General features: G+C 33.0%; 1 protein-coding gene across 3 annotated transcripts in view; it reads right to left on the reverse strand.

Moving 5' to 3' along the window:
* Positions 1-15,015, reverse strand: part of Asap (ArfGAP domain of ASAP) — a 718,739-nt gene that overhangs the window by 523,280 nt on the left and 180,444 nt on the right. The gene's annotated exons all lie outside the window — the stretch shown is intronic.

The raw sequence follows: 15,015 nt of genomic DNA on the forward strand, positions 1-15,015 counted from the left end.
AATTAGCCACCCTCATCCGCTCACCCAAGGACAGCATTCCTCCTTTATCACATCCAGGAGTCTACCAAGTACCCTGCTCATGCAATCAAGCCTACTACGGTCAAACAGGAAGAACTGTGAATATCCGCATCAGCGAACATAAACGATACGTCCGGAAATATCATTATGGGAAGTCGGGCCTAGCAGACCATGCTCTGGATACCCCTGCACACAGGATCAACTGGAAAAACACAAAAGTACTACACAGAAACCCATATAAATCAGAGAGATTGTTCTTAGAGGCAACAGAAGCCCTAAAACACACTCCAAATCTCAACAAATATGGCTGTATTAACTTGCCGAAGATCTGGGAGACAGTCATATTAAGAAAAAACTAGCACTTTTCTAGGACTCTAGTAATATATGATAGCGTTTTTTTTTTTTTTTTTTTTTTTTTTTTTTTTTTTTTTTTCAGATAGAGGGCGCCAAAATCAGGACTCTAGTCTTTGTGTTGCTGCTACAATTTTGGTTAAGTACACCATGTTGTTTTAGTCTCGCGTATTGTGACAAACAGTGTTTTTGTGCTCTGAAGATGCTGGTTATAATACCAGCGAAATATCAGCATCAAGTCAATAAATTAATTATTTACTTAGTTTCTGTGTTCTATTATACCGTTAAAATAATAAACAACATGTTCGACGAACACATAAGTCTGTCCACACGTTTGTTTTTTACTAATTTCAGTGTGCTGATTTCAAATATCAAACTCATTTTTCTGTATCACGTCAGGTTTTTCCTCTATGGCATTTTCTTTTTGCTAATTTGTAAGTTTTTGATAGTTTTAAGGAGGCAGTACTATTTAGAGAATCAAAAAAATCGATTTTTTAATATTATTTTCTGAAAGTATGTACTTTTAAAAATCTGTTCCTAACTTTTAATCAAGAATTTCGAAAAATTCTCAAAGATATAGCCTATTATTCAAAGTGGTGCGCAGATCAGAATCGGAGCGCTCACCGCTCTTGCTTGTTAGTAAACGAATAAATGCGTAAGAACCTGCAATGGCATGTACTGCCGCTCTGAATGCGAGAGAAGCCGATAATTAGATACATAACTACTTAACAATATTCATTAAAAATTACAATAAATTTTATAAAAAAATAACAATTTTACTTACACGAGTTTCAGGGAATAAATTTTTGTTTATAGCAATTTCTGCTGTGTATTCTGTTTTGGCAATCCCTTTGAATACTCCAACAGTAATCATCCATCATGTGAGAATCCCATCTTCCTTGGTACCGATCTTCCATAGTTTTTAAGTCTTGATGAAATCTTTCGCCTTGTTCATCGCTTACAGCACCTAAATTCTCAGGAAATCTATCAAGATGACTGTATAGGAAATGAAGCTTTATGCTCGTGTTGCAACCTAGGTGCTGGAAATTTTCAAGCATTGTTTCCACTAGATCTTTGTAATTGCATGTTTTTTTGTTTCCAAGAAAATTATTCGCAACCATCGTAAATGAAGTCCAGGCCTCTTTCTCAATTTCATTCATAGAGTTGATGGAATTTGGATCCCTCGTTAAAGTTCTAATTTGCGGTCCATCAAATACACCAGCTTTAATTTTTTCATAACTAAGTCCTGGCAATTTTTCACATATGTATTGGAAACAGTCAACTTGTAAATCTAATGCTTTAACATACTGCTTCATAAGACCTAATTTGATGTGTAGAGGTGGAAAAATGATTTTTTCTCTGTCGATTAAAGGTTGATTTATAACATTCTGTTCTCCAACATTTAAGGATATTCTAAGAGGTCAATGTTTCTGATTTCAGTGTTGGTTTCTAGCTCCACTATCCCAGATGCATAGAAAACACGGAAACTTTGTATATTCTCTTTGAAAGCCAAGTAAAAAGTTCAACATTTTAAGATCCACACAGATGATCCAGTTATGGTCTGTATATTTTAATAACTTCAGAACCTTTCTAATGTCCTCATATATTTCCTTTAAATGGACTGAATAGCCAATAGGAATTGAGCCATATACATTCTCATTGTGTAGTAAGACACACTTGAGACTTCTGCTTGAACTGTCGATAAATAAACGCCACTCATTTGGATGATATTGTACAACACTCATTTCAGTTAGTAAACCTGACACATTGTTACAGTAAACAAACCCACACTCGTGTTTAAAATATTGTACAAGATTACTTTCCCTGCTACGATAAAAAGTTATCTTCATATCTTGCTCCAGTAAGTTTTTTTCATTTAATCTTGAAGCTAACAATTCCGATGATTCCTTTGACAGGGTCGTTTTCCATATATTCAAAATGAATCTATGGAAAACGACCCTGGAATGAAAAAGGTAAAACAAAAATTGAAACGACAAAATATAATACACATAGCAAACTGGAACATAAGAGGAATAGCATATAAAAAATATAATTCAATATTAAATAAACTAAATTTTCAAAAAGCAGTAATCATTGAAACTAAAAAGGAAATTAAAAGAAACCAGGAGAAATGAAATTTTTAATGTAGTATACAGTGGAGTCAACAGAGAACAAAGGGCACAAGTAGGTGTTATGATTTGGATTCATAATTCCTTTTTAAAACAGTTAACATATTATAAACTATGGAATGAACAAATTATAGAAGCTAGAATAAAAACAGACAGAGGTTATTTAACAATAACTGGTTTATATGCCCCAGAAGAAGGAAGAGAAGATGATAATATTGAATTTTACAATCGATTACAAAATATACATATATATTAAAATAAATAAAAATGATTATGTAATATTAGCAGGAGACTTAAATACAAGTAATGGAAAATGAAAATTAATAATAATATAGGAATACATGGAGAACATATTCTAAACAAGAATGGTAAAAAACTGATTAACTTTGAATTTATAATAATCTTAAAATAATGAATTCTTTCTATAAATATAAAGCCATACATAACTATACTTGAGCAGCAAGAGGATGGTAATCAATATTAGATTCCTTTATCTTAAATGAAAAGACATCAAAGTTTTCTAAAGATATTAGAGTCCACAGAGGATATAAATAAGTAGCGATAATTTCCTCATTAAAATAAAAATTTAAAACATTCTTTTATGAAACTACATTAAATGACACAAATATACAATGGCTATATGAACAAAGAATTAACCAATATTTATATAAAATAAAACAAAGTGAATAAATAGAAATAGAATGGCTTAATATAAAACAATACTAAATATAGCAGCAAATGAAAGCTTAGGAAAGGTCAAAAAATTCAATAAAAGAAAAAAAATTGAAGATATGGGACAATACAATCAACAAAATAATCAAAATGAATAAAAGAAGCATATCATAAATGGTTAAGCAGTAAAAGATTAGAAGATGAAATAGAGTATAACAGAGTAAGAGCCATAGTTAAAAGAAAAGTCAGAAAAAGAGAATTATGGAACAAATTTGTTTCTAATTTAGAACATGACTTATATACATTGGGTCATATTCTATATAAGATTTTGAAACATTTAAATACAGATACTAAAGAAAGCATAAAATTAAGGGAGATAAATCAAGGAGTCTGATAATGATATCCCATTTCAGCAACTCTTTAATGTTTATTTAAATGAAATAATAAAATGGAATAAAAATTCCCATCAAGGGATTTATCTTTCTCCTACTGTAAACATAAACACTCTCCTTTTTGCTAATAATCAAATAATAATTATAAATTCTGAAGATAACTTACAGAAAGATATTTTAAATTTAAATGAAATAGCCAAAGATTATGGAATGATATCAACAGAAAAATTAAAAACAATGACCTTTAAAAGACAAGATCCAATAAGAACGAAAATAGTAATAGATAATGTAAAAATAATCATAATTTAAAATTATGAATATTTTTACAAATTGTTTATGCTAGTATATTATTAGCTTTGGTTTCATAACACATGTCGACACTTGCAATGTGCCCATTATCAATATTATTGTCAAAATAAAATGTAAACCATTAGAAAATTGATGTACTTACCAGATCCTGAGAGTTGTGTTATTTTTTATCGTCATTTAAAATTATTCAGTGTTGTGTTTTGAAAAGACATTTTTGTTATGCTAAGACACAACACATGTTAGCCTTAGCTTCTCGCTTGCTATTTACGTGGAGTGCACATGCTCGCTGAAGAGTTTGATGGATGATTGACAGCTGACAGAGAAAGCATTCAGTATCTGGTAACAAGAATAACAAAAAAGAGAGCTAATGGAAGTTTAAGAACACAGATCAGAGAAATTTTGTTCTTAGGAACTTTTTTTTAAGTTTTATATGACAGCTGGAAGAATATTAATACAAGATTCCAAAAAGGAATCTTAAAACTGTAAGACTTTAAACTGGAAGAGTTGAGACTGTCGACAAGCATTTAGTAAACAAAAGAAGATATTGCAGTCAATGTTCTAATTGAATGTTCAAGGAAACGCTGATTAAAAAAGTTTTATCAGTTTTAAGGATGTGGGATCTATTTATTATTTCTACTGGAAAAGGCGACAAAATTAGTTCAACTTAGATATGTAGTTTATGAAATAGTAGAAGAAACTTTTTTTTCCTCCAGTACAAAAAAAATAATAAATTGCGCATCAAACTGAACTGCAAGAGGTAAGAGTATTTATACTTCATGAGACAGGAGAAATAATATTGTATGCTGCATAAAGGTGATAAGAAAGGATCCCACAGAAAAGAAGAAATTTTTTATATTTTTGGAAAAGGCCCTAACAAGCAAAATGACTCTGATGAACATTTTTATTATTGTGAAAATACGGTGTTTAGTCCATGGAAGATGTGATTAAGTATATGTCAAAGAATCCAATAATAAAAAGAGTCAGAGAATGAATGATTTTAATATTTTTGGATAAGAAAATCTCTCAAGTGTAGATTTATTTTAGAAAGCCTTAGATCCAGTTTATTTTGTAGTTATGTAATTTTATTTAAAGTGTATATGTTTTAGTTTTATTAAATGTGTATATTTTTTTTGTATTTAGTCTTGAGTCAGTGATTTCCTGATTCTAAAAGAAACAGTTAAAAATCATTGCACCAATTGGAATTGAACCCAGGCGTAATTAACACTCCGAGTATAATAAAAATTTTCTTTATACAGACAATCTCTTTACAGATTATGGAATTATACTTTCTCCTGCTGTAAATGTAAACACTCTCCTTTTTGCTGATGATCAAATAATAATTAAGAATTCTGAAGATAACTTACAGAAAGATATTTTAAATTTAAATGAAATAGCCAAAGATTATGGAATGACAATATCAACATAAAAATCAAAAACAATGGCCTTGAAAGGACAAGATCTAATAAGAACTAAAATAGTAACAGATAACAAGATTTTAGACAAGGTGAATTAATTTAACTACGCAGGATGTACGATTACATATGAAAATAAAAAAGATAAATCTAAAAATTGTGAAATGTTTAAAAATAACAGGTGCAATTAACTCTGTATTTAAACCTAATCTAGTTCAAGAACAAACTAGATTAAAAGAATATAATACATTAACCCTACCTGTCCCATTTATGGAGGTGAAATCTGAACAATAAAACAAAAAGACAAACAATAAAAAAAATAATAATAACAAAAGACACACAAAGATTAATAACAGTTGAAAAAATTTATGAGAAAAAGTGTAAAGTATACTTTATTCGGGGATCAGTAATAGAAAAAAATAAACAAATATACACATAAATGGATGAAACAAGTAGAAAGAATGAAAACATAAAGATTACCAAAACAAGTATTAAATTACAAACCATTATGGGGAAAAAAAACAAGGATGTCCTCTAAAGAGATTGAATGATGACTGAGGCTGGAACAGGCATTGTAAGAATTGAACCTACAATGCCTGTTTTCCTAAATCCATGAAGAGTATGATGATAATGAATTCTTTGTAAAAGTTAAAAACATCATGCAATTTGTCTGAGTTTGATAACATCTGTCAGATTGTATATGGCTTGGCTAGATAAGTAAAAAATTCATTCTTCTTGTGAAATGTTGACACTTCACCAGAATATGACAAATAATAAGATGTGTATTGCATGATTCACACATAGATCGACATTCACACATGAATATAAGGCACTAAGAAGAATAGAGATCTACAAGTTGTCCAACTGTGTCATGCAGACTGTAGACAAGAGTATACAAAAGAACATGCAGGTAGATTATTATATCTGTACAAGAATGCTAGTAGTATCAGAAACAAAGTGGTAGAGTTTGTTGCCTTAATTAATATGTTGGGACTCAGACTGTAGGCATTAATGAGACGAGACTAATGATATCAGAATCAGACATACTAACTGGTATCGAGTGTAAAGGATACAGTATTTTTAGGAAGGATAAGAGAGGAGGGATCATATTGCTAATGATATTGGATGACTTGAATCCAGTTAGAGTTAAGATCTATGATTGTAGTAGTAGTAGTACTACTACTAACAGTATTTCATGTAGCACTGAGTGTGGAGCCACCTGGTGTGAGGTTGAATCTAATAAGATCAACTACATAGTCAGGTGTTGTTACAGACCTGGTGGATCAGTTGCTAGTGATGAAGAAATGCATCACCAAATAGAAAAGATCAGCATGAAAAGAGTAACCATAATGGGAAACTTCAATTATCCAAATACTGATGTGGTAGCAGAAGAATCTCATAAGAATGAAAATGCATTTATTGAGCTGTTGCAGGACAACTTCCTCAAGCGGCATGTGACAGAAGGAACTCGAGGTCAAAGAGTGTTAGATTTAATTAGAAGAAACACACATATAAACCACAGGGAAAATTATTTAATTGTAAATATTTCATCCTAAGTATCTTAGGACATCATCAGTACAGCATTTAAACAAAAATTAGGAATAACATACAGTTAGGGCGCACGATTACAATAGAATCTCATGAAAATGTGCATAACATGCTAAAGTAGTACAAAAAAAAAAACGTTAATTATTTAACACAGTTTTGTATGATAATTTCCCATACTTTAGGAATAGTAAGAACGTCGTTGCGGTTTAGGTTTGGTCTGTGTAGTAGGGCTTCAGAACTCTCCTTGTATTGCAAACGTTCATGCTTATATAAAGATCTATATAAAAGTTTAGCCTTTTCCCAATGGATCCTATGGTTTGGATTTTCAATTCCGTGCTGAGAGAGGCCAGATTTCTGCGGTTTAAGAAGACGAATGTGGTCTTGATGTTCCGAGATGCGTTTCTGAACAGACCTAACTGTCTGTCCAAAGTAAGATAATTTGCATGAGCATGGAATCTCATAAACACCAGGTAACATCAAGGGTGAGAATCTGTCCTTAGGAGCAGGTAATAAGTTGTAAATTTGGTTGATAGGTTTGTAAGTAGTGGCAAAATTGTATTTCTTCATAATTTTAGAAAGACGTTCTGAGATGCCTTTAACGTAAGGTATGGGAATCCTATGCACTTCTTCCTGTCTGGTTTGATGTATGCAGAAGTAACTGATGATTTTTTGAGTTGTTTTGGTATTATAACCATTTAGGATGGCTGGATTTCTGATAACTTCTAATTCCTGGTTTAAAGATTCTTCAGAGGAGCAGAATTTGTGTGCTCTGGAAACTAGTGATTTAATAATGCCAGATTTCTGAGATGGATGATGAGCAGAAGAATTGTGAATGTAGCGACCTGAGAATGTAGGCTTGCGAAAGACGGAAGTGGCGATGGAACAGTCTTCTTTTCTTTTGATGTGTAAATCCAAAAAAGAGATACCCTGTGGAGATTCTTTTTCTAACGTAAAGTTGATGCGATGATGAAGAAGGTTAATTTTATCTAGAAACAGTTGTAATTCATGTTCGGGATGATCCCAGACTGCAAATACATCGTCGACATATCTTAACCAAATTTTTGGTTTGGGTTCAAAAGTGAATATTTTTTCCTCAAGGTGTTCTAGAAAACAAGTTTGCTAGGTTTGGTGATAAAGGAGATCCCATTGCTGTTCCTTCTTTTTGCTTGTAAATTTGACCTTTCCAGGTGAAGTAACCTGATGAAATAACGAACTTGAACAATTCAACTATATCAGACGGAAATTTTTGAGTTAGTAATTCTATTGTTTCTTTATGGGGAATGTTTGTGAAGAGGGAGACAATGTCGAAGCTGATTAACAAGTCAGTTTTTGATAGTTGAATGTCTTTAATTTTTGTGTGAAACTCAGTAGAATTTTTGATTGAAGAGACTGAGTGGCCTATGCGAGGGCAGAGAAGGTTAGATAAGAATCTTGATAACTTGTACGTTGGACAGCCGATACAGTCTACGACAGATCTAAGTGGAACATTAGTTTTGTTTAGCTTAGATAAGCCATAAATTCTAGGCGGTCTTGCATGGTATGTCTTAAGTTTTTTGATTGTTTCTTCATCTGAGGAGGAAGTTTCATTAAGTAGCTTATTTAATTTTCTGAGTTGACGATTCGTAGGATCAAAAATTCTACTGAGTTTCACACAAAAATTAAAGACATTCAACTATCAAAAACTGACTTGTTAATCAGCTTCGACATTGTTTCCCTCTTCACTAACATTCCCCATAAAGAAACAATAGAATTACTAACTCAAAAATTTCCGTCTGATATAGTTGAATTGTTCAAGTTTGTTATTGCATCAGGTTACTTCACCTGGAAAGGTCAAATTTATAAGCAAGAGGAAGGAACAGCAATGGGATCTCCTTTATCACCAAACCTAGCAAATTTGTTTCTAGAACACCTTGAGAAAAAAATATTCACTTTTGAACCCAAACCAAAAATTTGGCTAAGATATGTCAATGACGTATTTGCAGTATGGAATTATCCCAAACCTGAATTACAACTGTTTCTAGATAAAATTAACCTTCTTCATCATCGCATCAACTTTACGTTAGAAAAAGAATCTCCACAGGGTATCTCTTTTTTGGATTTACACATCAAAAGAAAAGAAGACTGTTCCATCGCCACTTCCGTCTTCCGCAAGCCTACATTCTCAGGTCGCTACATTCACAATTCTTCTGCTCATCATCCATCTCAGAAATCTGGCATTATTAAATCACTAGTTTCCAGAGCACACAAATTCTGCTCCTCTGAAGAATCTTTAAACCAGGAATTAGAAGTTATCAAAAATACAGCCATCCTAAATGGTTATAATACCAAAACAACTCAAAAAATCATCAGTTACTTCTGCATACATCAAACCAGACAGGAAGAAGTGCATAGGATTCCCGTACCTTACATTAAAGGCATCTCAGAACGTCTTTCTAAAATTATGAAGAAATACAATTTTGCCACTACTTACAAACCTATCAACCAAATTTACAACTTATTACCTTCTCCTAAGGACAAATTCTCACCCTTGATGTTACCTGGTGTTTATGAGATTCCATGCTCATGCAAATAATCTTACTTTGGACAGACAGGTAGGTCTGTTCAGAAACGCATCTCGGAACATCAAGACCACATTCGTCTTCTTAAACCGCAGAAATCTGGCCTCTCTCAACACGGAATTGAAAATCCAAACCATAGGATCCATTGGGAAAAGGCTAAACTTTTACATAGATCTTTATTTAAACATGAACATTTATACAAAGAAAGTTCTGAAGCCCTACTACACAGACCAAACCTAAACCGCAACGACGTTCTTACTATTCCTAAAGTATGGAAATTATCATACAAAACTGTGTTAAATAATTAACGTTTTTTTTTTTTTTTTTTTTGTACTACTTTAGCACATTATGCACGTTTTCATGAGATTCTATTGTAATCATGCGCCCTAACTGTATGTTATTCCTAATTTTTGTTTAAATACTGTACTGATGATGTCCTAAGATACTTAGGATGATATATTTACAATTAAATAATTTTCACTGTGGTTTATACGTGTGTTTCTTCTAATTATGAACGCACCACAGGTTTCGTTATTTAAAAAAGTGTTAGATTTGATTATAGTGGCAGAGGGTGTATCAGCTAAAGATGCAACTATTCTGCCTTAGGTTGGTGACAGTGATTGTGCAGTACTCACTAGGGAAGTGACTAAGTTTATGAATGATCAATTCATAACCAACTGAGAAATATACCGAGTTCAGTAGAATGTAATTGGTTGCTGAATAGGAAGCATTTAAACAATACTTATATGATGCATATCAGAATGTGTCCCAAAAGTTCAAAGAATAAACAGGGTAGGAGTCAAATGGATATGTAACGGATTTGTAAGAAAAGGATGATGTGGAAGGAATACTACGTGCAGCATAAAGATCATGTTGGTTAAGAAACTTATAAGCAGCAGGCTAGAATAGTCACCTGTTGTACAGAAAGCAAGGTCTGAGTATGAAAAGAAACTGTCTCTGCATGCTTAAAAAAAAAAACAAAAAGAATATGAAAGAATAACTCTTCTAAATGCATATGGTGTGAGGGTTACCAATGCACAAGAGGTTGTTCAACTAATGAGGGCCAATTTTGTTAAAAGATATCAACCTGGTGTATTCGACATTAAGCTCATTGCTACCTCTTCACTGGATGAAGGAGTTCAGGTGTATGTATTAGAGCTGTTGCACAAACTGAATAAGAATTCAGCAATAGGCACTGATAGGATATCAGCATGTGTGCTAAAAGAGTGTTCAGCTGAACTGGCTATTCCTTTGACTAGGCTGTTTAATATGAGTCTCAGAACAGGAAATATTCTGCAGGAATGGAAAGAATTATTGTAATTCATTGCAAAAGGGTGGTGCAAAGACTGATGTATCCAACTATCAACCAATTAGTATCTCAGGAGTGTGGTGGGGATTTTGGAAAAATTGGTTAGGGCTTGCATTCAGAAATGGGTTTACTAAGGGAAGGTCATGTTTTAGCAATTTGCTCACATTCTACAACAATGTCACCATTGAACTAGACAAGGGGAATATAAATATTGAGAAGGATTTGACAAGTAACATACAGCTATTTGCTGATGATGCAAAGGTAGATAGGGTAATCAGGAATGCTGCTGATATGCAGTACTTGCACAATGATTTCAATAGGCTGGAATTGTGGGAATGGGAAAATGGATGTCACTTCGATGTCACTAAATGTAAAGTTATTCACTTTGGCATGATTAGACAATATCCAATGTCATATTATATTGGTGGGATTATGCTAGAAACAACTGATCATCATTATGCATATCAAGGATTTAGGTCTAGTGTGGCTTGTTCCAGCTTAGAAGTCATCATTGAATAGTTTAAGAGGACGCCCTGGTTTTCTTTTTCCAAATGGCTTGTACTTTAAGGCTTGTTTTGGTAATCTTTCTACTTTCATTCTTTGAAACAACTGATAAGGCTACGAATCTTGGAGTATTAATAGATAGGAAGTTGAAGTTCAGGGACCATGTAGCAAAGATTGCAAATACAACTCAAAAGATAACTGAAATATGCTGAAATGAACACTTGCATGTAAAGATAAGGATGTCGTTTTGCCTCTTTACAAGGCCTTGATAAGATCTCACTTAGACTATTGTGTGCGGGTCTGGTCTCCTGATTTCCGTTTTGATTATGATATATTGGAGAGAGTGCAAAGTCAAGTGTTAAAAATGATATCAGGATTGTGGAATATTGATTATGAAGACAGATTGAGAATTTGTAGCCTGCAGATACTAGCAAACAGGAGAAAGAGGGATGATAGGATTGAGATTTACAAACTTCTGAAAGAGTCATACAGGAGTTCAACTGATGAAATTTTTCAATTTATGGAAGATAAGGAAAGGACAAGAGGACATCCTTGGAAGCTGAGAATAATGCTGCTAAGAAGGGGGGGGGGTGAGAACTAGATTTTTCTCACATAGGGTGGTGCATAATTGGAATGGATTGCCATTGGATGTTTTGAGTGTGAGTGGAGTGAATGAATTTAAGAGTAAGTATAATAGTTGGTGTGGCCTCCCTCGATGAGTCCCTGACTCCCTGGAGGTCTCTTTTAATGATAATATGTTTTATTGTCTTTCAGCTTCATGGTTTTCTTTAACTAGGCCCTGAGACATACCCTAATTCTTTTATAAAGGAAAATAAGGGCCAAAAAAGAAATTTTGAGGAATGAATTATGCTTTTTCCCCATAGGTTATTATATTTGATTAGTACACCTATTTTAAAGAAATATGTCGTCTGTATCATTAAAACAGATAATAGTCTGATAGAAAAACCTCCTGTTTGTGTATTGGATAGAAATAGAAGATGTAGCATATCCATATGTTATACGCAGCACCAGTACCAGAACAGGTCTTGAGAAATTCTGTAGCATGACTGCGTAGATTCAAAAAAATTAGAAATGGAAGAATAAGAAAAGAAAACATCTGAAAAATAGAGCTGTGAAGTATATTATAATCATATGTATCCATATCATGTGATCAAAAGATGCAAAAGAGATTAATTTATGTTGCTGTTATACAGATATGAGTAGTTTCTAAGTCAATGCTTTTCTGCATGAATTCGAGATAGTGTTATTGGAAGAAAATAAAAATTTCACTATTTTGTAAACAAAGAATACAGACTGTTAGATTATATAACTGAAAAGTGGTATTTTAGATAAAGTGACTTTCATTTCATTATTTTGTTATGATGTAAAATATATGCTCATGACTGCATAGTTAAGTACTGATGATCTTATGTTATACATAGGGTTTTTGTACATTAAACTTTTTCTAGAGAAAATTATAAATATGTCTGAAGTCTTAATTTTTCATCATCAAATTCCTAACATATACCCTTAGGGTATATGTTAGGATATACAGGATCATATGATAGTACTACATGAAATGATACATCATTACTAACTTCCTATCAACTATTTTCCTTCAGATTAGCCTGTTATCTGTCAACATTTCAATATTATCAATCTTATATTTCAGTCTTCAGAGGCACTTACATCTTGGTCTTTCTCTGGCTCTTTTTCGTGTCATCCTTGTAAATGCCTGTTTCGCTAATCTTTCCTCTCCCATTCTGTTGTGGCCATTCTGCCTGAGATTAACTCTGCTAACATATTTCCTGAATGATAACATCAAGTTCTTAAATAAGAGCCTTGTTTTTAATATGACAATGTTACTGATACCATCTGTTCACTCTTCTAATCTTTCTCAAAACCCTCATATCTGTGGTCTCCAGTCTTTGATCAAGAGTTTTATTTCTAACCCAGCTCTGAGATCCATAAGTGAAAATTGGTTTGAACACTGTCTTGTATACAGCTAGTTTAATGTTTTGACTAATATCTCTCTTATTCCATAAAAATGTATTCAGTTCACTTATACCATACCAGCTTTGCTAATTATGCTGTCTATTTACAAATTTAATTTACTATCTTCACTAAAAAAGTGTGCTTAAATATCTTAAATATTTTACTTGTTCTATAGGTTCTCATTCAGGAAGCAGTTGAGGTTTTCAATGTTTCTGCCTATTTTCATTGACTTAATTTTCATACCAAATTTATTACAGCAGCCAGAACCCTGCAGAGTTGTCCTAGATTTATTTAGGAGTATAACATCATCGGCACAAAGTAAAGAGCTGAGATTTAATGGAAAGTAAAGGGCTAATGATATCAGAAAACTTGAATCCAGTTAGTGTTGAAACCTATGATTGTAATACTAGTAACAGTTTTTCATATGACAGAGTTTGCAGCCATCTGGTGTTAGGTGGAATCTAACAAGATTTAATACATAGCAGGGTGTTGTTAAAGATCTTGTGGATCAGTTGCTAGTGATGAAGAAATGCATCATCAAATAAAGATGATGGGTGCTAAAAGAGTAATAATTATGGGGGACTTTAATTATCCAAACATTGATTGGGTAGCAATAAAATCTCATGTGAAGAATGAAACTGAATTTATTTAGCTGCTGCGAGACAACTTTCTCAAGCAGGATGTGAAAGATGGAACTCTAAGTCAAAGAGCATTAGATTTGATTATAGTATCAGAAGATGTTTCAGTTGGTGACAGTGATCATGCAATATTCACTTGGGAAGGATGATGTGGAAGGAATACCATGTGTATAAGGATGATGTCGGTTTTGCAAATGATAAGCAGCAGCCTAGAATAGTCAACTATTGTACAGAAAGCAAAGTCTGAGTATGAAAAGAAGCTGGCTTTGCAAGCTAAAGATAACCCCAAAGAATTCTATTGATATGCTGCAAGTAAATGAAAGAATGAATATGACGCAGATGGTGACAAATGCAGATGAGGTTGTTCAACTAATGAGTGCCCATTATGTTAAAAGCTATCAATCTAGTGTACACAACATTGAGCTCAATGCTATCTATTCATTGGATGAAGAAACTGAGGTGGATAAGGATGAGGTATTAGAGCTGTTGCACAAACTGAATAAGAATATCACAATAGGGGCTGATGGGATATCAGAACAGGTGCTAAAAGTGTCCAGCTGAATTGGCTATTTCATTAACCAGGCTACATAATTTCAGTCTCAAATTATGAGAGACTCAAATTGAGTCTCAGGGTTGAGTTCGTTGTTTTATTGAATATATATATTAACGTAGTCTAAGATTGTTGGCATTGCTGACATCAGAATAACCTGGTATCAGAATCGGATATGGTAAGTGGGATCGAGTGTAATGGATATACTATTTTTAGGTATGACAAGAGATAGGAGAGAAGTGCTACTAATGATATCAGATGACTTAAGTCCAGTTAGGACAAAAACATGAGAAAACAATGTTGGTAACGATGTCCCATGTAGCGGTGAGTTTGAGTCTACTGATGTAAAGTGGAGGTTAACACAATGAAATATATGGTGGGGTGTTGCTACAGACATGACAGCTCAGTTGCAGGATGAAGAAATGCATTGCCAATTCAGCCTTAGGTATCAAACGAATGATCATTATAGGTGACTTTAATTTTCCAAACATTGATTGGATAGAAGAGAAATCTCATGATAAAAAAGAGGAATTTATTAAATTCTTGCAAGACAAGTTTCTCAAGCAACATGTGAAAGAAGGAACTCGTGGTCAAAGAGGTCGAATTTATTCACAGCATCAAAAGGGGTCT

The sequence above is a fragment of the Typopeltis vanoorti genome, chromosome 21 (assembly GCF_054136105.1).
Source record: "Typopeltis vanoorti isolate ZY-2024b chromosome 21, IOZ_Tvanoo_1.0, whole genome shotgun sequence".
NCBI classification, from domain to species: domain Eukaryota; kingdom Metazoa; phylum Arthropoda; class Arachnida; order Uropygi; family Thelyphonidae; genus Typopeltis; species Typopeltis vanoorti.